The sequence below is a fragment of the Labeo rohita genome, chromosome 11, assembly GCF_022985175.1.
Source record: "Labeo rohita strain BAU-BD-2019 chromosome 11, IGBB_LRoh.1.0, whole genome shotgun sequence".
Classification (NCBI taxonomy): Eukaryota; Metazoa; Chordata; class Actinopteri; order Cypriniformes; family Cyprinidae; genus Labeo; species Labeo rohita.
Genome location: NC_066879.1, coordinates 14,205,671 through 14,219,012, shown reverse-complemented (window position 1 = coordinate 14,219,012; position 13,342 = coordinate 14,205,671). Strand labels below are relative to the sequence as shown.

Here is a 13,342-nt window from a genome sequence, read left to right as displayed (position 1 = left end):
TTTTTTTTTCTTGCACTACTGACATTTTATTTTATTTGTTAATATTACATGTTTACCCCATTGTTACAGTGTTATTTTCTATTAGATTCTGTACGCAGCCCAAATGCTTTAGTAAAACGAATGCATACTGCATTGTGCCAATAAATCATTAAACGGTCAAATGAGAAACAGAGACAGAGAGTTACTGCACTGACGACTGATGATGATGATGATGATGATGCTGCAGTATTTTCAGCTATGGATGGACTATCTGACGACACAATGACTCTAAGATTAAATTAAGATTGTACATCATATTGATTTGTTTCTTGCGTTTCTAGAACAACGTGAACCGTCCATCTGATGTGGCTTCAGAATCGATAGAAACCATGCTGGAAACCCTCCCAAAACACAGCCATGACTCAAGAGATTCACATAAACTAACACACCAACTACAGGTCAATCTAATGAGAAAATTACTTCACAGATCTCAACATTGTATGAGACATTGCGGAGTTTTCTTCAGAAACTCTAAACACAGAATTGTATATTATAAAATGTAAAAATATCCTTTCAAAAAAAATTAATATTACTATTACGAATAACCTAAATGCATGGACATTTTACATGCAATTCATGCATAAATCTTACGTTTAGGCCAAAATATAATAAGTTTTTTCCGACGACTGTAACTCACTATCCTGTTGATTCTTTTTAAACATCAGTCCAATCAGCCATGGAAATGTACAGGACACTTTAATCAGCAGCATTCAGAGACTCATGAGAGACACGCAAAAGCACTTCCTGTTTCAGTCATGCACAGGGACTATGGGAAAAGCATGAGATAAATGGAGCACGGCCAGCGAGTGTCCAGTGTTTCAGATGACCTCATGTTTTCCAGGACCTCGACTCAAGCGTTCATTCAGACAGATGTGAAGATGCAGTACAGCAGATCTCAAGAGTTTTAGCAAGTTGCTAGGGCGTTTTGGTTGCTAAGTATCTCAACATGATTTGAGGAGTCGTTCACGTCATTCATGCTCCACTAAACACCTGTAATTCATTCACGGTAGAACATGTTCTGCTGCGATACTGTGAGCTGTGAAAAAACAGCCGAAACGAAGAGCCGCAGAGAGGATGCACTAATGAGAAAAACAGCAGGGAAAGTGACTGAGACGCAGAGAGAGAGAGAAACTCTGTATTACAGATTAGCATCATGACCTTGAAAGCCTCTGTCTAACACTCTGCTCTGTCTGCTCCTTTACGTCTCATTTTGAAGGATATAAACCTCCAGACGGAGGCAGATGAAAATGCGCTTTAATTGCTTTGCATTCTACATGGACTTAATAAAATTAACAAGAACAACTGATAGTTGTGTTTATGTTAACATGGTGTTCACAAGATGAGCTTCAGAATGCAATAAACAGAACAAGCACCTTAACGTGTAAAAGACAGGTTTTGCAAACGTTCAAATCATCCAGTTTATGATATTGACGCACTTATGCATCTTTTCAGTGTCTGCACATCTGTGTCATATATAAACTTTAATATTTGTATTTGTACTAGATGGAACCTAACAGTGATTACATTCTGCTCTGTTTTTTTTATTTTGGCTGATAAAATGGCAAGATTTTAACATAAACGGATTCATTACTTTTTATATTGGCCAAAAAAAACAAAAAAACAAAACCTGAACTGCGATTCAATTTAATTTTCTTTCTCTATATAAGCATAAAACAAATAAAATATTTATAAATAAATATATAAATATATCTAAGAACTATAAATATAAAATGTTATTTAAAAATAAAAAATACAAAAAATAATTTAATAAATAAACATTTTTTTGTCATGATGTTTTTGCACATCTGTGTGGAATCACAAAATATGACATTAATTTCTTTGCAGGAATAAATAAATATAAATAAATTAATATATATATATATATATATATATATATATATATATAATTTATATTTATAGATGGGTATATTTATATATTTATTTATAAATATTTTATTTATGTTTTATGTTGACATTGAGTAAGCACAGAGAAATAAAATGATTATTTCCTATTATATATTTTATATATCTCTTATATATCTATTTTTTTTTTATAATATAACACACTTATAAGCTTAAAAAATGTAAAAACATTAAATATAACTGAATTTAAAAAAAAATATTATAAAATATAATAATGTAAAAAATATATATTTTTCCATTTTCTCACAGGAAACTACAAAATAAAACGATCTGAGATGCTCAGTTTTACTTAATTGTACTGCTTAATTTTATTACAACATAATATCTGAAGAGTTCATTTGCAAAAACAGATAATTCAGTTTTTTCCAGTTAATCTCAATCAAACTGCAGTTAGGTTATTTTGATTAAATAAAAATAACAAAAAAAAATACAGCTAACTAACACAATAAAATACAAAACATGATAACACAAAAACATGATTTTTGAAAAATTAAAAAAAAAAAAGTTATCTGTAATTAACGCTTCACTTTCAAACATGCATATTATGATCTTTTAAAAAATAAAATCTATCAAATCTAATGTAACGTAACACTTTACAATAAGGTGTCAGTTGTTAACATTAGTTAATGTATTAACTAACATGAACAAACAATGAAAAATTGTAAAAATACAGTTGTTCATTGTCTGTTCATGTCAGTTCAGTGCATTAACTAATGTCAACAAACACAACTTGTGATTTCAATAAAGCAGTAGTAGATGCTGAAGTTAACATTAACTAATAATAAATGCTCTAAACGTATTGTTCATTCTTGGTTCATGTTAACAAATGAACCTTATTGTAAAGTGTTACCAACCAATCTAATCGAAACTTGATGTCCTGATGTTTCCGCACATCTGTGCTGGAATCGCACCGATGAGATCACGATCACGCGTCGGGTTCAGCCAGCAGAGAGCGGCCGCCCAGGGAGGAGCCGCAATGTGTGCTGGGACTGAGCCAGAACTGAAAGAACCGACCGAGAGAAGGAGGAGGAGAAAAGGAATCACAAATGGATTACGTGCCTGTGAGGCGGATGAGGACAGCTGCGTTCGGTCTGCTTTTTATCACTGGTTTCTGTGTGATAAGAAACCTCTGAGAAACGCAGATGGACTTAGCAAAGCGACAAAAACTCCTTATCACAACACTGAAGGGATTACTTTATCATTTCTAGGGCTGGCCGACAAACAATATGGTATTGACATCAAACATACGTCAATAATAATACGCTCTGGACATTTTACTCGATATGGATTCAACAGTCGAGCACACAGCAGAAATAAACGCGACCGTTAGCTTTAGCATGTGGCTAATAATCAGCATCTTGGCGCGCTTTTGTTTACCACATAAATTAATACAAACATGATACTCACGGCTTTTTCAGCATCTTCCGTCTCAATATATGAAGACAAAGACATAAACGTCATCTTGTTAGCTGCTCTGAGAGTCACTTCACAAGCTTTTACCGTTTAATTTGAGAAAAACTACCGCCAAATTCAAACTGAAACCGAAAGATCTTCGCGACAACCCGCCAAAATAAAAGTCCGGTTTGACTTGAAGAAATTAAGACTGTAATATTGTATACTAAAACATTAGTAATATTACTGTTATTTTAATAAATACCATACAACCAAGGTATTTTTTCATTCATGTTTTAACTGGTACAGTTCTTATTATTTTGAACAAAAAAATAAAATACATTTTATTGTAAATTGTTATATTTTCAAATTATTACATTTTTAATAGATTGATTAAATTGTTAGTTTTATTAATTCATTTAATCATACATTCATTTTTGATGATAACTTTGTATTAAAACTGAAACGGGAAGATCTTTGCGACAACCCGCCAAAATAAAAGCTCGGGTTTGACTTGAAGAAATTAAGACAGTAATACTGTATACTAAAATATCATTGTTGTTGTTGTTATTTTAAGGAATATCATGCAGCCAAGATCTTTTTTCATCCATGTTTTAATTGCTTCGTTTCTGATCTTCTTGGACAAAAAATAAAAATGCTACATTTTGTTGTAAATTAATTGTAATATTTTCAATTGGTTACATTTTTAAAACATTTATTAAATTGTTTCATTAATTCATTTAATTAGACATTCATTTTTGATGATAACTTTGTATTAAATCATAAATCACTGAATCCAGAAAAAATTAAATGAAAAACACAAAATTTAGGAAACTGATTTCGTATGGCCCTAAATTAAAAAGTGGTTTAGTTGTGAACAAAGAAAGCAAACAAACGTGTAGAAAGCATTTCCTTCCCCATCGATGGTAAGTTAATATTTTGATACATGTCAGTATTATATTATATTGATAAAAATAATAGGATAATTATAAAAAAAAATCTTTTTTTTTTTAAATCAGATTTTCTTCAGATTTTTAAAATGTTCTTCAAACTAAGAAAAATAGTTCTTTTCAGAACGGATGACTGAAATGTTCTTTACGTAACCAAAAATGTTTCTTCTATGACATCAGTATGTAAACTCCCTTTTGGAACAAGTATGTACTTAATATCTCAATAATAATCATGTCAGAACCCAAAGATGCCAGCATAAAACATCCAACATTACATACTTTAGGAATCAAGTCAACATGTCAAGCTTTTCAGAAGCTAAACTGAATGAATAATTGCATTTGGCACTTTGGCAAAGAGCTAAAGGTGCATTTAAAAAGCATCAAGAACAACTCAAGACTGCGTGCAATCATATGTAAGTTCCTGGCATGCAAACACTCCCATCGATATCGACCAGCCTAATTCACAGACCCGACTGACAGCTCTGTGCCATATGGATTAGGGCACGGCCCTGGCTAAATCAGGAACATGCTGTACTGTAGTTTCACCCTCTTCTCTCCAGCCGTTCTTTATCCCTGAGCTCGAGGCTCAGGATCGGGATTTGAATAAGGTGCAGGTCGGGGTCGTGACCCACAACGGCACAGCTGTTCAACCTTGAGCTTGAACGTGTAGCCGGATGGGAGAACGGATCATGGAAAAACAGCGGACCGATCAATAACTGGACGCTGGCCTGAAATGTACAGCTGGAAACTGTCAGAGACAAACTGGTAAAAGCTTCAGCCAGAGAATTCACAGGAAAAAACATAGTCGGTTTGATGATTAGAGTTAATTAGGATTTCAGGTCTCGTTGACTAATGAATTTGTCTATTTATTTTTGTTTTTGATTGCTGAAAGATTCAAATTTAGACCAAATGACTCATGAACTTAGTGAACTGTTGTAACGATTTTATCAAATCAGAATAATTCTTAGCATAATTCTTATGAAGCTGTAAGATTTGGTTTGTACAAAAACATATGATTTTTAGAGAAAAGCTTAAAAGGTTCATACTTAAACTTTTAAATGTCCATTTCTTGTTTTTGATTGCTGAATGATTCAAAATCAGACCAGTTGACTTAGTGAACTGATTCAACAGTTTCATCGAATCAGAATGATTTTCAGCCCATAGTCGATCTCATGAAAAAAATGTAACTAAGTTTGTGATTTCTTATGAAGTTGTATGATTTGATTTGTACGAAAACATGATTTTTAAAGAAAACTAAGCATTAAGGTTCATCCCTAAACTTTTGAACATCCATTTATTGTTTTTGAATGCGGAATGATTCAAATTCAAATGAATCAGTGAAGTGATTAAAAGGTTTCACTGAATCAAAATAACAATTCACTCACAAATCAAAACTTTTAAACAAGATTTACCAATCCGATCTCACAAAAAAACTGTTTAACAAGTTGCTGATTTTGTATGTATTTGTATGATTTGATTTGACGAAAACATATGATTTTTAGAGAAAAACTGAGATTGTATAAATTCATAAAATGCATGGAAGTTTTACTTCATCCAATATCAATATTTAGGCAATAAATAGAGTTGTGCATAATTACAAAAATAAATAATCATTATATAAATTAATTAATGACTGATTAATGCAAACACCCATTGAAATAAAATAATATATAAATGGAAAATATAGATGAAATTTAATAATTCACTTTCTCTAAGCAAAAATAAAAATTTTAAATATTTATTGTTAAATTTTCCCAAAAACCCAACTTATTAATTTTTATTGCTCTATACTTTTACTTTAAAAAATGAAATATAAATAAAATATACTATAAAAATACTATTAATAAAAAAAATTGTACATATAAAATATAATATTTGACCCTGGACCACAAAACCAGTCATAAGAGGAAAATTAAAAAAAAAAAAAAAAAAAAAAAAACGAGATTTACACAACATCTGAAAGCTGAATGAATACGTGGTATGGTTTGTTAAGATAGGACAATATTTGGCAACATACAACTATTTGAAAATCTGGAATCTGAGGGTTCAAAAAAATCTAAATATTGAGAAAAATCACCTTTAAAGTTCTCAGCAATGCATATTACTAATCAAAATTTAATTTTTGATATATTTATGGTGGGAAATTTACAAAATATCTTCATGGAACATGACCTTTACTTAATACCCTAATGATTTTTGGCATAACACATCATTTTGGCATACTTAAGACTTAAGAAATAATAATAAAAAAAAAGTTTCCGCTAGGAAGAAGTACTTTCAAGAGGCTTCTTCTAATGGCTTCTAAAAGCTTGGAGATGGAGATGCTTCATACTTCTCTAATCACCTCATGATCCTGCAACACATCAGCCGACACACTTCAGACGCAGAAAGCGAAGGGATCAAATGACAGGGAGAGGAGGAGCAGAAAGCAGGAGAAAAGAGGAGACGTCCAGCACTGCAGACCTCACCCAGTCCCTCAGGACTTTCCTCATTTCCTCTAATTCAATCTCTGTTTGCTCCAAGCACATCAGCCATCGCCTGCGATCCACACCAACATATTCGCTCATACAGGAAACAATTCGTCATCCTGTGCCTTTTAATTGCTCCACTGATCTGATGCAACTACTTTGTTTGATTTGTTAGAGCCATCGATATCATTAGACAGAATAACACAGAAATTAACCTAAATAAAGACATGATCTAAGCCTGTACAGAATGTTCTGACACACGCCTTTGTCAAACTGTGCAGGGCGTGTTTTCAAAACTACAAAACACTTGTGAAAATGATGTTTGATCTTCAATAATGCAACGTTCAGAGAGACAAAACTGGACATTGCAATTAGTTTTGCTTCCTTTGAGGTCGCAAAGGGGCTCAAAGCAGTTAGTATCAAAGCAACCTGGCAGACAAATGGCTTTCAGTTCCTCTGCCTCCATTGGGTTAGCCGCTCTCAGACCCAAAAATAAGAGCGTAAATTAAATTCCAGGCAGCCCGAGGAGCGGCAGCTGTAGAAACACAGAGAAGACGTGAGCTGTTCCCAATGGAGGGGGTGTTTCAGGCATGTACTCATTCAGAATGAAATGAAATTTCACCCTATGCGTTTTCTAAATGCATACTGGAGATAGTTTGGACTATGGACTATGTTTTTTCCAGTGAAACAGAGTTCTCCAATCATTTAGAGTGTTTTAACCATGCCCCTTTAAGCATGTATTTAGACCCGCCTCTGCTTTTGAGTGCCACGCCCATATTTCAATGTCCAATCAACAACTGATGCACAAAAGCAAGTCCCCGCCCAGCATTTTTTCTGTTTTGATAATCAGTTAAATGAAAAAGAAAAGATCTGTTGCTGTATCAGTTTTATCATGATTTTAGCCAAAATATGCCCTGCACTTGGGTAAAATGTACTATATTGTTTATTTTGTTTATTAAAATGAATCAACATGATGAATAATGCAATGTGCGTTATTAATAAAAATATATAATAAAATATTTTCCTTTGTAAAAACAGCATGGGAAACCATTTTGCATTTAAAATTTTGAATTTATTTTGATTATCAAATTCATACTTTTCAATCATTTTAAATCGTGATTTTTACATAAAGTTGAGAAGTCTGATTTATGTTCAAACCAGTTCAAAAATTTAATTTACTGATTGCTTTAAAGCATTTGCTCAGTGATGCATATGAAAAATATTTTATTAATAAAAACATAATTGAATCCTTGTGATAAATTTGGGAAAAACAGCATGGGAAATCATGCTTTGATTATTTCCAACAATTTTTTTCTGTCATTTAACATTTTAAATTCAAAATGGTTAGTTTGACAAAATAAAATAAAATAAAATAAAATAAACTTCAACCTTTTAAATTATTTTAAATAGTGTTTTTTTTTTTACATGTTCAAAATTAGCATCCTGCAATGGTTTTATAATTTTTTTTTTTAAAGTGCTTTATTAATAAAACAATACATTATTATTTTTTTTCTTATGTTCGATTTGTGAAAAACAGCATGGAAAAATCATGTTTTGATTATTTCCCGTTATGTTTTTTTTTTGTTTGTTTGTTTTTACATTTAACATTTAAATTTATTTTTATTTTATTTTGCAACACTTATGGTTATTTTGATTGAAAAGAAAACTCACAAAAATGCAAACTTCAAAAATTAAAATAAGAATTTTAGAGCAAATATAAAATCTAAAATGTATATCAAATAGTCTGAAAATTTGTTTTGTAAATGTGTTTTCTAAAAAAATAAAAAATAAAACACACACACACACACACACATATATATATATATATATATATATATATATATATAATTTAATATAATTTCATTTAAATTTAAAATAAAATTAAATATATTTTTTCTAGCTATATCATCTAGTCCTAACACAAACAGTGCTCTCTTTCTAAGGGCCACCCATAGGGACCATGTGTCCCTCACCTGTTGTCCACCGTCATGACAGCTGGTCCCCAGTCGCTTACAACCTCCAAACCTCGAGAGCTCCTCCCCTCTTTAACACAGAACGTCCCTGGCGGTAAACATCGAACCCCCCACCACCTGTCCTACTGTAACACGGTCTGTGCTGCGAGATTAATTCACCCTCGTGGTACAACAGGTATCCCTTTATAAAAAAACTCCACGGGGATATTGTGTCGCGGCACGCATCGCTGCTCTTGAGTGGGAGCACCATTTTGTTCGGAAGTGTCGGAGGGAAACCGTGCTGTTGTTATTGGACGGGCGTACCAAAAACCATCCACACGATGGAAATATCGACAGGAGAGTCTGTGAATTCGACTGCTTGTTTTGGCTGCGATAAAGAGAATCGAGCAATTCACAAAAGTGCAGGAAAGAGCTTGGGATTTGATTAATGGAAGAACATACGAACATGTTTAATGATAAGATCAAACTGATGCTAAACAATCAATCAAACTAAAATAAGCTGGAGCCAATTTAAACCAACAGTTCAATGGGGTGCAAATCAAGGTTTTATTATTCAAATAGGCCAGAAACATTAACAGCCATGCAAACGTTTAAATTATAGTCCTGCCAGAAATGAAAATTAGCTGAAAATGCACTCATTTTCAGGTCGTCCGAGATGTAGATGAGTTTGTTTCTTCATAACATTTGGAGAAATGTAGCATTTCATCACTTGCTCACCAATGGATCAATGGAGTGAATGGGTGCCGTCAGAATAAGAGTCCAAACAGCTGATAAAAACATCACAATAACCCACAAGTAATCCACACCACTCCAATTCATCAATTAACATCTTGTGAAACCAAAAGTTGCATGTTTGTAAGAAACAAATCCATCATTAAGATGTTTATAACTTCAAACCATTACTTCTTAAATCTATAATAACGCTTCCTCCAGTGAAAAAAATCCATCTCTTGTTGTCTCTCACATCAAAATCAACCAACATATTTGTTTGGAGCTGTTTTGGACTTTGTAAACGCTGCTTAATCTGTGCAGATTTCTCTCCTGAATCACACCAGACCACTTTTTCACTGGAGAAAGCAATATTATGGAATTATATTTTATCCAGAAGCAATGGTTTGAAGTTAAAAACATCTTAATTGATGTTAAAAGATGTTAACTGATGGACTTGTGGATTACAGTGATGTTTTTTTCAGCTGTTTGGACTCTCATTCTGACGGCACCCATTCACCGCAGAGGATCCATTGGTGAGCAAGTGATGTAATGCTTCATTTCTCCAAATCTGATGAAGAAACAAACTCATTTACATCTTGGCCTGATGGCCCGAGGGTGAGGATATATTCAGCACATTTTCCTTTTTGGGGTGAACTATTCCTTTAACATGCATTCTTGCGGTGAAAACATCCAGGAATCAAGTTGGTCACTAAAAAGATGTCAACAGTTCTGTTTAAGCTATTTTTAACAAATAGCTGTTGCTCTGCCATGCTGAGAGAAACTAGCCAAGAAAATTGACTGCAGATGAAAACGCCTACAATAACACTCCTTGCGGCAATGCATATTCCTGTTGCATATTTCAGAAAAGCGATGCATGAAATCGAGATCCAAAGCACCTGTATTTGTGTAGAGTTTGTTTAAGGCCAAACTGCAATGCTATAGTTGTAAAGCAAGCTGAGGACGTCTTCTTGAGCAAATAGGTCTGTGCATAAAGCTGATGCATCAAGAGGGGGAAAAAAAAATGAATGCAGAGTGCATTTTCTGTGCCAAGCTCTTAAATGCCACTACACTTGGAAAACCTGCCAAGAGCCCGACCAGAACTCAAGCTTTTACTAATAAATCCGACTCAATCATATGCCAAATCTTGATTGAAACTTTGAAAGGGAAGGGGTAAATATTAATTAGAGAAGAAATGAAATGAAATTCGTCTTCCAAAGGGCAAAAAGCAACATGGCGTTGCCTGAGGCATCAAATGAAAGCCTATTTCACACCAATGTGAAGAATGTTTCATGAGTTTTCAGAGTGCAATGTGAAATAGTTTCACACCAGATCTCATTCACACTAATGGCTGGATTCAAACAACATGCATAAGACAAAAGGTTATTTAAAGAAACGGCATGCCTTGAATAACGCATGTTGCTACACTGTTGTTTTTAAAACGGTTCTTTGAAGGACCTTTCGCTGTAAGGATCTTTGGGTAACCAAAGCTGGTTCTTCTGTGGCATCACTACAAAACACTCTCTTGAAACCTTTATTTTTAAGTATGCATATGCATAAACTCCTCAGAAAGTCCTCACAATTCAATATCCACATGCAAATGTCACTAAGAGACTAAATGTGGCCATAATATATAGTAGGTGTGGCTCTAGTGTAAAAACAAATGGAATATGTGAGCAGCGTCACTCCAGGGTGTCCAACAAAACCATCTGGAGCTGCTTTAAATTCCAGCGAATTTGCAAATTTCGGGTCTTCTTTAGCACCTCCAAATCCCCTCACGCCTCCCACCATTAAACCAATGAAATATCCTGCTGTCAGAACACACAATGCACTCCTCGCCATCTCTGGTGAGCGTTGCTTGGAGAGACAGAAACACTATGGGGACTGCGTGGCGCTCGGCAGGGCATGTGTTTGCAATCGCTATCGCATTACTTCATATGCACATTACATTTAATACTTTTTTAAAAATCCAAATGCATCCCTCTTTTATAATTCGCTTCCTAATCTAGTTGTCCAATAAAACGGCTGAGCATTGTTGGCTCTTTGACAAATTGTTTTTGCAAGTCACTTTGGATAAAAGCATCAGCTAAAAGCATAAATGCAAATAACATGTGAAAGCAAGTACTCATCAAAATAGAGCCAAAATCCAATGCACTAGTCATAACTGTCCATTTTCTCTCAACATTTATGGACTAAAAATTGGATTACAGTGTAAAATAGCCGTTTTAATATCTGCAGTGAGCACTGGAAGCCACTTGTTGAGTCATGCAATGCAGTGAGGTCATGCAACAACGCGTATGAAACATTTATCTTCGTTCATACTATTAAAGAAGTATTGCGTTCCGATGTTATGCGTCATGCGCGTGACTCTATGACATCACAAACACTCACGGTGCGTTACATGCGTGCCACTATGACATCACGTCCGACTGTTTTGCTGCACTAGAGTCTCATGTTTTGCATTAGGCGCTAATGTGGCAAGTGCGTAACAGCGCAAACGCACGTTATTTATTTAGTGCGATTTGGCGCACTTGCCCAGAATAAGCACGCAAAGGCCGCATTAGTGCTGCAGCATGACAAACACCCTCTGCGTCCTTATAAAACAACCTCTGAAGCGATTACCACAATTAAAATCGACGACTGTCGGAAATGTGACGAATAGCCTTTGATTATCATTCGTAAACAGACGCAAAAGGACGCGACGCGTCGCCTCAAGTGTGAAAACACAAACCCGTGGGAACGATTGAAGGATGTTAGTAACCCGCTGCGGTTCTGTCGTGCAACAGTAACGTGTGAAATTCTCTTTGGAGTACCGCAGTGAGATGATGGGCACCGGATCAACATCCATTTCAGGTCAAGCGCCAGATTTACACATTTATACCATTAGAGTACGAGTTGCCGCATCGCAGACTGGTAAATCACATCCATACAGTAAGATTAGTGATTACAGTAACCTCTGGTTATGCAAATGCACGTCTGCGCTTTGAATAAGGCAAAACTCCAACCTCAGGATCTGACCACGCCTGTTTGCATCCATATTCTACTGTACCGTTATTCCACAGCTCATGATTCCCACTATCATATAAGCGCATCTAAATCCTGGATTGTATGTAACATACACTATAGATATTAAATAATGAGGATTATTTAAATACGATAAGGCCTCCAAATCTGAACCAGCATTAAATACACCTGGATTTATATCATTGACGCAAACTCCTCTCATTTGGACTCCATCACCACCCACGTATTTATGAGAAAATCACTGTTATTATTGCGGCAAACGCGGTTTAAGCGAGCGCATCTCAACCTGTATGTTCTCATTAACACATCTGAGGGCAAAATAAAGGGTTTGTTTGTACTTACCGATAAAAGAATACGTGATAAACTTCACCGCCTTTGGAGTCCGCAGCGCGCAATGAGCGAGAGAGAGGCTGGACACACTGCGCTGGGAGTGACCGATGCGCACTGCCTCCCTCCCCGTCAGCTGCTGCACTGAGACACGGGGCGGGGAATTTGCTCACCCTACTACGGCGAGAGAGTGCGGACTTCGTCATAGTAGCTTGGGGAAGTTTGATTCGTTTTAGTGAGTCGATTCGCTCGTTTGTATGAACCGACTCACTGATTCGTTTCTCGCGTTTGGATGGGTTGGGGCTAATAAAGTGCAGCGTGGTCGCCGTGTTTCTTTTGGTTTTGAAATTGTGACCTTCACCATAGTAACAGGGAGAAGTTTGATTCGTTTTATCGAATCGGTTCGCTTGTTTGTGTGAACCGACTCACTGATTTGTCTCCTGCTTTTAGGCGCGTACAAATTAAGTCTAGCGTTTCTTTTTGTTGCGTGGAAAGGTTTGAGCTCTTTAAATGAATCAGTCTTTATGTTTTGAGTGAA

General features: G+C 35.0%; 1 protein-coding gene across 2 annotated transcripts in view; it reads right to left on the bottom strand.

Moving 5' to 3' along the window:
- The window catches only part of sptbn1 (spectrin, beta, non-erythrocytic 1), a 101,602-nt gene extending 88,635 nt beyond the window's left edge, over window positions 1–12,967 (bottom strand). The window contains exon 1 of one of the 2 annotated variants that reach the window (XM_051123109.1): window positions 12,820–12,967. The gene's annotated coding sequence lies outside the window, so the exon portion shown is untranslated. The remainder of the gene's footprint in view (window positions 1–12,819) is intronic. The other variant, XM_051123110.1, reaches the window with a different exon arrangement.
- Between the last annotated feature and the right edge of the window lie 375 nt (window positions 12,968–13,342).